Below are 12,491 nucleotides of genomic sequence, written 5' to 3'. Positions count from 1 at the left end.
AACTGGTTATATGCTTGGGACTTTGACAAAGATATTGACCTGCTCTTCTTATTGTTGCAGAGTGAGATAAACCAACAAGTCTCACAAATTGCCGATCTTCAAGAAAATCTGAAATCCCAACAGGCAGAAGCCACCAAGGCCAAGGATGAATTGAAAACCGCCTTAACCACCATGGAACAGCTCAAGTAATGGTTCAAGTCTGAACGTGCCAATTGGGATACTGAAAAGGCCGGATTGCTGAAGCGGACAGAAGATGCTCAAGCAGCTCTTAAACCGGCGGCGGAAGAACTTAGCGGACTGAAACGCCAAGTTAATGCCATGACTTCTGCAATATTTGGTAAGTATCTTCGACCAATGCTTTGTAATTGTCTAACTTTGAAGTTTCTCCGGTTTAACATGAACTTCTTAAACCACTATAGGTAGCCGCATTGCTCATCTGGGCTCTGATATGCGGAAGAAGCTGAATGCCGCGTATACGTTGATTGAACAGCTGTATACCGGCGCCCAACGGGTTATCTGTGCCACTTCTTATGACAATGCTGCTCCAACACTGATCAAGGACACGCTGGACCGGTTATCTACGACGCCAGCACAGATAGAAGAGTTGAAGCGATCCGCTGCCAGGGCTGGCACTTTGTTAGCACTTACTCGAGCCAAGGCATGGATAGCTGACCTTGATCCGGCTAATATAGCCAAGGGCTTCCCCAGTGAGCAGGAAAACAGTGAAGTGTTCGATAATGACGCCCGCAAGCGTGTGACAAGGGAGATGCGTCCTCTGGCGAGTCAGCTGGCAGAAGAAGCTAACTTGACGGTTCACCGATCCTTCTATGACGCTAACAACAAACGGGTTGAGGCTGTTATTCTAGAAGTGCAAAACCTTGTTCCGCCAATCCGTAAGCATACTTACGCCCCTGACGTTGATCCAACTGAGCTTATAAGTGAAGAGGCTGTCTTTCAGGCCTTAACCCGGATTGACTGGTCCACCAATGACTTCCAACTATTGGACGGGGAGGAGGAGGCTAAACCGACGCCAGATGACCCATCTACTTCACATCAATAAGGCGATGAAGCTTGATCCGGCAACCTGGTTGATACGTCAAAAACTGTCCGGTTTCAAACAATTTCATATTTTGAGCTGCTGAGTGCCTTCTAATAGGGTAGCAAAAAATATTTTGATCCGTTGCCATCGTGCAGAAGATACTTTATGTGATCCACCATGATAATTTCAATGTTGGTTCATGGATCATAATATGCAATCCATATGTCTGCATAAAAAAGAAATTGTCCTTGCGGTTTACCGCCGGACGGGTCATAACGCCCAAGATAAAGCATGATTGATAGTCAAACCATAAAAATATGAAATGATTCATACCTGTGATGTAATATCACTTTAGTTGGCTGATCAACTTTGATTGTAATAAGGGTGAAAACCCAAATCTGTAGTTTTTGCATAATTCCATCACGTACTGATGTCGCATAATAAGTCATACCGGGTGATGATAAACATCAGATGATCAAAGCTAGCGACAGGTAGTCAAAGCCAGGCCGGGTTAACTAACGCCGGTTTAATAATAAGGTCTATCAACGTGTAGTTGAAAACCAAGCCAGTTTAAAGAATACCGGGCTAATAAAATGACTGACCAAGTCAGAGAAATTAGTTTAACAATTTGTCAACAGAAAAAGTGACAAGCGCAAATAAAACCGTGTAGTCGAGGCTTTTTGGGGGCTGCCAGGCCCAAATTCGAGGCTTTTTGTGGGCTGCCAGGCCGCTGAGTCGAACCATTTAACAAAGCCTTTTAAGATGGACCTCCGACTAACCAATCACCATTTTAACTTTGACAAGTTCAGGGTCTCAATGAGAGTAACTGTCAAACGTTCGGAGGGTCGTGTGCCAGGATGACCTGGATAGGAGTGTCTTACTTGATGAAGGCAGGTTAACCCAGGGTTTTAGGTAGATATACCAGGCTTCCAAGCCGTGGGTCAATACCCAGCTACAAGGGTCCATTCAAACTCCTTGGTATTCGACACAAGGAGCCCCCAAGTAACATGATGAGCTGTGCTCATTGGGTGCCTATGTTTGAGTTGCGCATAGCATCCAAACTCTCTTTGGCCCCTCGGGTGTGAAGCTCCCAAGCTATGTTGTGGCGTGATAGCCGGTTTGACAGGTAGTACTCCGCTTTGTTAGCTGAAGCCCCCATGTAACTCAACGAATATTTGAGAAAAAACAGCAGAGGCCCTGCTTAGAGCAAGGATGCTGGTTTATTTATTGATCATAATATATACATTGTCAAAATATGTACATAAGAAGAGCCTATGGCTCAAGTGTAGTAAGGCCGAAGGAGAGCTGTGTTCCACGGCCGCCGGGTCTCCTCCTCAGAGTTGCGTGAGTTGTCTCGAACGTCAATGAGGTAGTATGATCCGTTGTGCAGATTTTTGCTGACCACAAAGGGTCCTTCCCAAGTCGGGGATAACTTGTGCATGTCGGTCTGATCCTGGATGAGCCGGAGCACCAAATCACCTTCTTGAAAGGTTCTTGTCCTAACCCGGCGGCTGTGATAACGCCGTAGGTCTTGTTGATAAACCGCCGATCGAGCCATAGCCGTATCCCGTTTCTCATCTAACAGGTCCAGCGCCTCTTGGCGGGCTTGCTGGTTGTTCGCTTCAACATAATTAGCAACCCGGGGCGAGCCATGACGTATATCGCTTGGTAGAACTGCCTCTGCCCTGTATACCATAAAGAAAGGTGTGTAACCCGTTGATCGATTGGGGGTGGTGTTGATACTCCATAATACAGAAGGTAATTCTTCCACCCAACAACCCGGCGTCCGCTTCAAGGGAATCATGAGCTGGGATTTAAGACCCTTCAAAATTTCTTGATTGGCTCGCTCTGCTTGACCGTTGGATTGAGGGTACGCCATAGACGCTAAGTCAAGCCGGATGTGCTCTCTCTAACAGAAATCCTCCATCTCACCTTTGGAAAGGTTTGTACCATTATCCGTGATAATACTGTGTGGAAAGCCAAAGCAGAAAATAATCTTTTGAGAAATTGAACCAGCGTAGCCGCATCACACTTGCTGACAGGCTCCGCTTCAACCCACTTGGTGAATTTATCAACTGCCACCAACAGGTGGGTCTTCTTGTCCTGGGAACGCTTAAAGGGCCCAACCATATCAAGCCCCCAAGTAGAAAAAGGCCAAGTGATAGGAATCATCCGTAGTTCCAGAGCCGGAACATGAGCTCTGCGTGAATTTTTTTGACAAGCATCACATCGCTTTACCAGATCCTCCGCATCAGCATGAGCTGTCAACCAGTAAAACCCATGACGAAAAGCTTTTGCAACCAGGGACTTTGAACCGGTATGATGACCACAATCCCCTTCATGAATTTCCCGTAGGATCTCTTGGCCTTCTTCCGGAGAAACACAACGCTGAAATACGCCTGAAATGCTATAGCGGTGTAACTCGCCGTTGTGAATAACCATGGACTTGGATCGCCGGACTATCTGTCGAGCCAGGACTTTATCATCTGGTAGCTCGCCCCGGGTTCATATACGCCAGATATGGAGCCGTCCAATCCGGTACAATGTGTAAAGCGGCCACCAACTGAGCCTCCGGATCAGGAACATCCAAATCCTCCTTTGTAGGCAACTTAACAGACGGGTTATGCAAGATATCTAAAAAGGTATTAGGAGGTACCGGTTTACGCTGAGATCCAAGCCGGCTCAAAGCATCTGCTTCTTCGTTTTTGCGCCGATCGATATGCTCAACTTGATACCCTTTGAAGTGACCCGCCACAATATCCACCTCACGCCTGTAAGTCGCCATGAGTGGATCCTTAGAATTCCAAGTACCAGAAACTTGTTGAGCCACCAGATCAGAATCTCCGAAACAACAAACTCGACTTAAGTTCATCTCTTTGGCCACATGGAGACCATGGAGTAAAGCTTCGTATTCAGCTGCATTGTTGGTACAAGGAAACATCAAGCAGAGGGCATAGCAAATTTTATCACCTCGAGGGGAAGTGAGGACAACTCCAGCCCCCGAGCCCTCCAACTGTCTGGATCCATCAAAATGAATAGTCCAGTATGTATTATCCGGTTTGTCTTCTGGAGCTTGCAACTCGGTCCAATCATTGATAAAATCCACGAGGGCCTGAGATTTGATGGTTGTTCGAGGTACATACTTCAAACCGTGTGGTCCAAGCTCAATCGCCCACTTTGCAACCCGGCCAGTAGCTTCCCTATTTTGAATTATATCACCCAAGGGAGCAGAACTAACCACTGTGATGGGATGGCCTTGAAAGTATTGCTTGAGTTTTCGACTTGCCATAAAAACCCCATACACCAACTTCTGCCAATGTGGATAGCGTTGTTTTGACTTGATCAGGACTTCACTGATGTAGTATGCAGGTCGTTGAACCGGATATTCCTTCCCAACTTCCTTACGTTCAACCACAATTGCCACACTGACCGCTCGAGCATTGGCAGCCACGTATAATAGCAAAGGATCATTATCAACTGGGGCTGCAAGAACCGGCGTTCAACTAACTGCCGCTTTAACTCCTCAAAAGCCGTATTGGCTGCATCACTCCAGACGAAATCATCTGTCTTTTTCAACATCTGATATAGAGGAATTGCCTTCTCTCCCAGACAACTGATAAACCGGCTAAGGGCTGCAATCCGACCTGCTAGATGCTGAACATCATTGATACACTTCTGTTTAGCCAGGGATGTGATTGCCTTAATCTTTTCCGGATTAGCCTCAATGCCCCTGTTGGATACAAGAAAACCGAGAAGCTTGCCTGCCGGAACACCAAAAACACATTTATCTGGATTAAGCATCATCTTGTAAAATCAAAGATTGTCAAACGTCTCCTTGAGATCATCTATCAATGTTTCCTTTTGTCTGGATTTTACCACAATGTCATCCACATAGGCATGAACATTACGCCCAATCTGCGTGTGAAGACAATTCTGCACACAACGCTAATAAGTTTCCTGGGCACTCTTGAGCCCGAAGGGCATAGAAACATAGCAGAAGGCTCCAAAGGGAGTGATGAAAGCTGTCTTCTCTTGGTCCTTAACTGCCATCTTGATCTGATGATATCCTGAATAAGCATCCAAAAAACTCAGGCGCTCACAACCCGCCGTCGCATCAATGATCTGATCAATACGCAGGAGAGCAAAGGGATCAGCTGGGCAAGCCTTATTCAAGTCCGTGTAGTCCACACACATACGCCAAGTGCCGTTTTTCTTAAGAACAAGCACCGGATTAGCCAACCATTCAGGATGAAACACTTCAACGATAAAACCAGCAGCCAACAGCCGGGCTACCTCTTCACCAATTTCCTTGCGTATTTCTTCATTAAAGCGACGAAGAGATTGCTTGACCGATTTAAACTTGGGATCAATATTAAGAGTGTGCTCAGTGAGTTCCCTCGGTACACCTGGCATGTCAGAAGGCTTCCATGCAAAAATGTCCCGGTTCTCACGGATGAACTCGATGAGCGCGCTTTCCTATTTCGGATCCAGGTTTGTGTTGATGCTGAATTGCTTGGACGAATCGCTAGGCACGAAGTCAACAAGCTTAGTCTCATCAGCCGGTTTGAAATGCAGGGTTGGGTCATGTTCAGTGGTGGGCTTCTTCAGAGGGGTCATATCTGCCGGATCAACATTTTCCTTATAGAACTTAACTCGTCCGTAGCACAAACCGACTCAGCATAAGCCGCATCGCCTTACTCGCAGTCCAAAGCAATTTTACGACTTCCGTGAACCGTAATAGTCCCTTTATGACCCGGCATCTTGAGCTGCAAGTAAATGTAACAAGGCCTTGCCATGAATTTTGCATAAGCCGGTCGCCCAAACAGCGCATGGTAGGGGCTCTGGATTTTCACCACCTCAAAGGTCAATGTCTCAGACCGGGAATCATGTTCATCACCAAACACAACTTCCAAAGCGATCTTGCCTACAGGATATGCCGATTTACCTGGCACTACACCATGAAAAACAGTGTTGGACGGTTTAAGACTCTTGTCTGTCAACCCCATGCGACGAAAGGTCTCATAATACAGAATGTTGATGCTGCTTCCTTCATCCATGAGTAATTTGGTAATCTTATAACCTCCTACCTGAGGTGCCACCACCAAAGCCAGTTGACCCGGATTGTCAACCCGGGGCGGATGATCCTCCCTACTCCACACAATAGGTTGTTCGGACCACCGCAGATAGCGTGGTACTACCGGTTCAACAGCATTAACTGCCCTCTTGTGAAGCTTCTGATCACGCTTGCACAAACAAGTGGTGAACACATGATACTGCCCACCATTCAACTGCTTCGGGTGACTCTGGTAACCCGACTGCTGCTGATTTCCTTGATTATTCTGCTGGTTACTACCATCTTGGTTGTTCTGGTTGCCATGATTATTCTGAAAACCAGAGCTTGAACCGCCGCCACCATGAAAACTTGGACCTGAACTGCCCGACGGACCCTGATCATACTGAAAAAGATCAGAGTTTTTGAATTCCTTCATAATGTTACAATCCTTCCAGAGATGCGTTGCGGGAGCCTCGTTGGTCCCATGCTTTGGATAGGGATGATTCAACAAACACTCCAGATTCATCGCCCTGCCGTGCTGGGGCGGTTTACCTTTACAACGCTGCACGTTAGTGTTAGCCACAAAATCTGAATCCGCTTTATGCTTACCATTATTCCCATGGCCTCCTTGGTTGTGCTGTTGCCCCTTTGCACCGCCGTTCTTCTTTCCCTTCTCCGGTTTCTCATTATCAGAATCGGGATCCTTGGTATTATCAGAATCAGCATACTTGACCAAGGCTGCCATGAGGGTTCCCATGTCGTCGTAGTGGCGCTTGAGCCGTCCCAACTTCATCTTTAGTGACTTAAACCGGCAATTGCGCTCCAGTGTTATAATTGCTTGACCGGCATTAATCCGGTTGGACGAGGGCAAAACTTCTGAAACCCGGCGTACCCAATGAGTTGTTGACTCGTTCTCCCCTTGGACACAAGCATCTAGATCCACAATGGACATGGGATGTTTGCACGTGTCTTTGAAATTGGCTATAAACCGGGCCTTCAACTGATCCCATGACTCGATGGAATTAGCTGGTAGATTTTCAACCAAGTACGGGCCGTTCCTTCCAACATCATCGTGAAGTACTTTGCATAGGCCGCTTCATCTACATCCACCATCTCCATTGTCATCTCATAACTTTCGACCCACGCCTCAGGTGGCTGATCCACCGTGTAATTAGGCACTTTGCATGGACCCTTGAAATCTTTGGGCAGACGCACATTATGGAGGGCCAGAATAAGGCAGGGCACTCCCCAGGAACTAAAGGCAAGCTCGGTGCCTCGGTCAACTGACGCTGCTGGCTGAACCGGGGCGGGTTGATAACGACCCAAAGCGGCATCCCTTCGTGCCCTGCCATGATCAACCACATCTTGAGCATTATGATGCCGCGCACTGCTAGACACCTCCGGTTCATCCATATGCCGTCTATAGCTTGGGCTCGGATGAGGGGTTGAATGAATTCTATCCCGGCTATATGAATAAGCCTGCTGTTGTACCACGGCGGTTTGAAGAAGGTCTCTCGCCCGTTGCGTTTCAATTGCTGCTATTGAATCGCCCTCCATCGAAATGGCTGCCAGGCGTGATGCTGCAGCAATCATGTTATCCAGAGGGCTCGAGAAGTGACCCGGTGGTGTAGGAACGTATTGCGGCAGGTTATCTATTTATCGGGGTGGCTCAGTTATCCATAGTTACTCCGGAGCTGCCCTAGGCGCATCCGTCTGGTTTGCAGCTGCCGAATTGCTCGGCCCAACGCCTGGCGTCTGAAAGAGATTTAACCCTTCGTAAACCGGTGGCAGACGAGACCGGTACTTTCTTCGCATTACATCCTCTGATGCGGTCCGATCCAGCATGAGCTTGTAGTTCTGCGCCTGTATCCGCTGTAACTGGGCATCTAAAGCGGCCCGTTCTTCAACCATCCTAGCATCCTCAGTTGCCAGGTCCTCCTTAGCCTGTGTTATTTGGTCCTTCAGCTTCGCAACGTCCGCATTGTGCTGATCCTGCGTCTCCAGGGTGACTGCCGTGGTTAATAAGGTTGCCCAGGCATCCATCAAACCGGAGAGGACTTGAGCCGGTCGGCGTGCCGGGACTCCTGCCGCGACTGCTGATCCGGTATTCATTGCTGCTGTAGATGAAGACTGCAACGTGGGCTATGTTCCGGCCATGTAAACAGCAACCCGACTTGGCGGTTCAAGGATGTCCGGAATACTATTGCCATCGGAATATCCTTCGAACACACCATTATGAATCTGGTACAAGGACTCAGTTTCGCCAGTGGATGACTCACCGTCGGAATACACGACCGTCTCGCCTTCAGACACTGGTTCATATCCGATCCCATGGACACATCCTACGAACGCACACTTCACGATGGGCTTAACCCGGGCTGGACCCGCACGCTGAGCCGTCTCGACGAGGTCGGTGCAGATGTCCGGCTCAGGGCCCGGTTCGCCGACCTTACCGATGAAGACATGAATTCCGCCAAAGGGGACCCGATACCCGTACTCGATTGAGCCGGCCTCGGGGCCCCATCCTTCGTCGTTGATGTAGAGCTTGCCGCGACAACTCTTAATCATCCGGCCGATCATGTACCCCTTAAGTTCTTCAGAGTAGCCCTTCAAGAACTCGACACCATCGTGCGATAGCCCCACGGTGGGCGCCAACTGTCGTGGAATTAACACGTCAGATGTCCTCATGAAAGATCTTAGTCATGGAGCCATCGCTATGGGTTAGCTTGAAGGGGTTAAACCGGACAAAGGACATGAGAGTTTATACTAGTTCGGCCCCTTCGATGAAGGTAAAAGCCTACGTCTAGTTGTGATAGGATTAATTGGGTTTCGATGACCAAGGAGCAAATACGCTTGCCTGGATCTCGAGTTGTTGTCTGTTGTCCCTGAACCACCACCGGGTCGTCACCTTATATACACAGTTTGACGCCCGGCCGGTCTACAGAGTCCCGAGGCCGACTCATACAAGGGTACGGCATAGTCTCTCCTTCCCTAACTTACAACACAAGTTTACATAACGATGGCGGTTTACCACTACGGGCCCTAATCCGCCTTTAGGCTTTAGGTCTCTAAGCTTCTTTTAGTAACTGCGCCATCTTCTGGATCTTCATGGGTTTCATCATAGTCGAGGGTGAACCGGGCCCTCCTGGCCGGTTTACACTCAATAACTATATCCCCAACACCGTTGTTGACCCGATTCTTGTTTGGTGGCGGTTGCGTGGGCCAGTGACGGTGCCGAGGCTTCCGGACACCGCGGAGGTGGTACATCACCGTGTCAGCGAGGAGGACGAGCACGTCCGTCGCTACATGGTTGCATTGGAGGGCAGGTTCGACAATACCTGGCAGGTTCTTCAGGGATCTCACTGGAGCTATGATCCTGTGATGGTTCTTATCTTTGGGTGTCCACCGCCCGCGACGATACCTGTCGGGCGCTACGGTTCTAGCTGTATTAGTGATGCTATATGTATGATAGTATTCGAGGAGTATTAGTGATAATATTTGACGATGTACGGACACAAGAGATGATGTACTTTTGCTTATAATTGAATGCATGCTAATTTGAATACTACTTTATTTTATGTTTTGGTTTTGCTTATTGAATGCTCATATTGGAAAATAATCCTACTTTGAATGCTAAAATTGGAGAGCACTATGAAGAAATCTAGGATCCCCCTCCATCATCCACTCCATCGTGGGGGTAGCTTCTCCTTCATTCCCGTGTGCTAGACAATTTGGTGTAATAATGCACTCGGGAATGAAAGGAGGAGCTATGTATCATCACCGATAGTCAACCCTTGATTAATAATAATGATCTAATTTAGGTTTTTTAGTACATATATTTAATTGTACAAGTTTAATATTTGAATTATGAACATAGGCCAGAAATGTCGTACTCGGACGACGAAAACCGCCCGGGGGAGTGCGACTGGTGCCACGACGACCGAGGTATGTGCGACAGGTTCATTGAGCTAGACGAAGATCGGCGCTTCAGCATTAAGCTCGAGGAGACCTTCGATGTTCATACGGTACGCAACGACGACAATAGTCTTTTTCGTAATTAAGCACGACTTCAACTATTTTAACGTGTATTTTTCATCTTTTCCAATTCGACTAGCTTATCCCATGCTATGCAAGACGCTATGTCTTGGAGAGGATGGGTTTTGAAGACCATGAAAGTATGAAAACAAAAAAAATCTCCTAAGGACCCGTCATAGTGTGGATTTTCAAATAAAGCTGTACAATGCTGAGAGTGTAACCCATTCTGGTTGCAAAAATTGGGAAGCACTTTGCAAGATGTATGGTTTTGATGAGGGTATGCTTGTCACCATGGATCTTGGTGATCCTACAATCGAGCAAGACAGACCTTCGATTTGGGTCCTTGTGGATACACCTCCAATTCTTTCCCCATGTGAGCTTAACATAGTTATTAAGTAATTTATATTGTTTATTTCAAAATAGTTGACAGCTTATTTCCATTGACAGCTTATTTTCATTCTTCAAAGAATGTGCAGAAGATGGTAGACAAAACCCACTACACCGATGGCTCTGAATTAACTTACAAGGAGAAAATTATCTGATCACATTTTGTACTGATCTTGAGAATTACAATGTCTACAATCAAACTCCTCAACATTATGGTCAATACATGCCACTAGTGCAGGTGTTGAACTACGGTAACTACCATGGAGATACCCTGATAAGATTTTTTACTATTACGACATCCGTGCATCTTTTTGCACACTTCTAAAACTAGTACATCATTGCTAACTATGAAGTTATTACTATGTTTTTCAACAGACAATCCCGAATGATTGTGTGCCTCATCTGATGTATACGCACGGTAGCCTTCATGTTTTGAACATACAACCAGGTCTTCCTATGAATCTCAACTGTCCATACCGGGTTTTTAAAAGAAGTGGAGACATGACAATCAAAGAACGGAAAAATGTATGGACAGTTGTAAGGAGCTTCTTGGAAGCAAAAGGCAGCGAAGCGCAAGAATTGGAGACAGGATGATCTCGATTCTTCATAATGGAGAGTCAGGGTCTATATTGTTTTATGCTGTTTTACCTTAAGGGTGTTTAGGTCCTACCTGATACTGATGATCATGTGCTAAGAACAATTATGTAGGGTTGGGTTCGATGACTATGAGGATGATGATCGTGTGACTTATTATTAATAACGAGTAGAAGTTGTATGATGATGCATGATTAGTAGGACTTGTTATGATATATGATGATGTATGATGCGAGCATGCATGAGTTATTATATCAGCGGGTGAAATGAACATAGCAGCAGCGTTGGTAAATCAAGGACGAAGATATAAGAGAGGACACTTCTCTATATTAGCTAGCTAATAACAACCTAAAAATAACCCCCAAAACCCCTAAAGCAGCCACTTTTTAAAAAAAAAAAGAAAAACATCAGCTCCAGCCAGCTACTGACGCGTGGATTCCTTTTGGTCCCGGTTGGTGCCACCAACCGGGACCAAAGGCCCCCCCTGCCTGGGCTTGGCGCACCGGCCACGTGGAGGCCCATCTGTCCCGGTTCGTGTTAGAACCGGGACTAAAGGGGGGAGGTATTAGTAACGACCCCTTAGTCCCGGTTCATGAACCGCGACTAAAGGCCCTTACGAACCAGGACAAATGCCCCCTTTTCTATTAGTGCATAAACATATGTCGAAGAAATTTAAATATCACAAAATAGAAATCCTGCTCATGATGATTGATACCTTAGTAATGTAATAACTATTTGGTGGCGTCAACATACTCCCTCCATCCCAAAATAAGTGTCTCAAACTTAGTACAATTTTGTATTAAAATTAGTACAAAGTTGAGACACTTACTTTTGACTGGGGGAGTATTTTATTACTAAATCATTAGGCTATGGTTGTTTGTTTAGGCCAAATGATTTCCTTCCATTCCGTGAATTTGTAAATGAAAATCCTAGGTGTTCTAATTATTCTAACCAAAATGTAATTAACACAAAACTAAGGGTGCTAGAACTGAATGGAGTGCCGCAGATATGTAAGTTCACTATAAAATTTCTTTTGAAGTCTACGATTCTATCATCCAGTGAATATATATTTGGTAGTCCCATAATGTAAGACATTTTTGTAAGATAACATAGCTTGTAAAAACGTCTTATATTGTGAGATGGAGGGAGTATTTGTTAGTTTAGAATTCAGGTGTAATTTTCTCTACGGAAACTCCTGTGTAATTGGGTTAAGTACTCATTTCTTGATCAACTTAGAAAAACTCACATGAAATTATCACATTTACTCCTAAAGTGGCAGAAAGCTAGTAAATATGCGCAATCAAAAGCAGCTGGAACTGGAATCATAGAAAGCTCCTCCCATTTTATTAGCTATGTAACCAACAAGGTATGAAGATACAGCAG

Source organism: Triticum aestivum, chromosome 4A (genome assembly GCF_018294505.1).
Source record: "Triticum aestivum cultivar Chinese Spring chromosome 4A, IWGSC CS RefSeq v2.1, whole genome shotgun sequence".
Lineage (NCBI taxonomy): Eukaryota > Viridiplantae > Streptophyta > Magnoliopsida > Poales > Poaceae > Triticum > Triticum aestivum.
The sequence above is the reverse complement of the archived record's forward strand: the minus strand, read 5'-3'. Positions refer to the sequence as shown.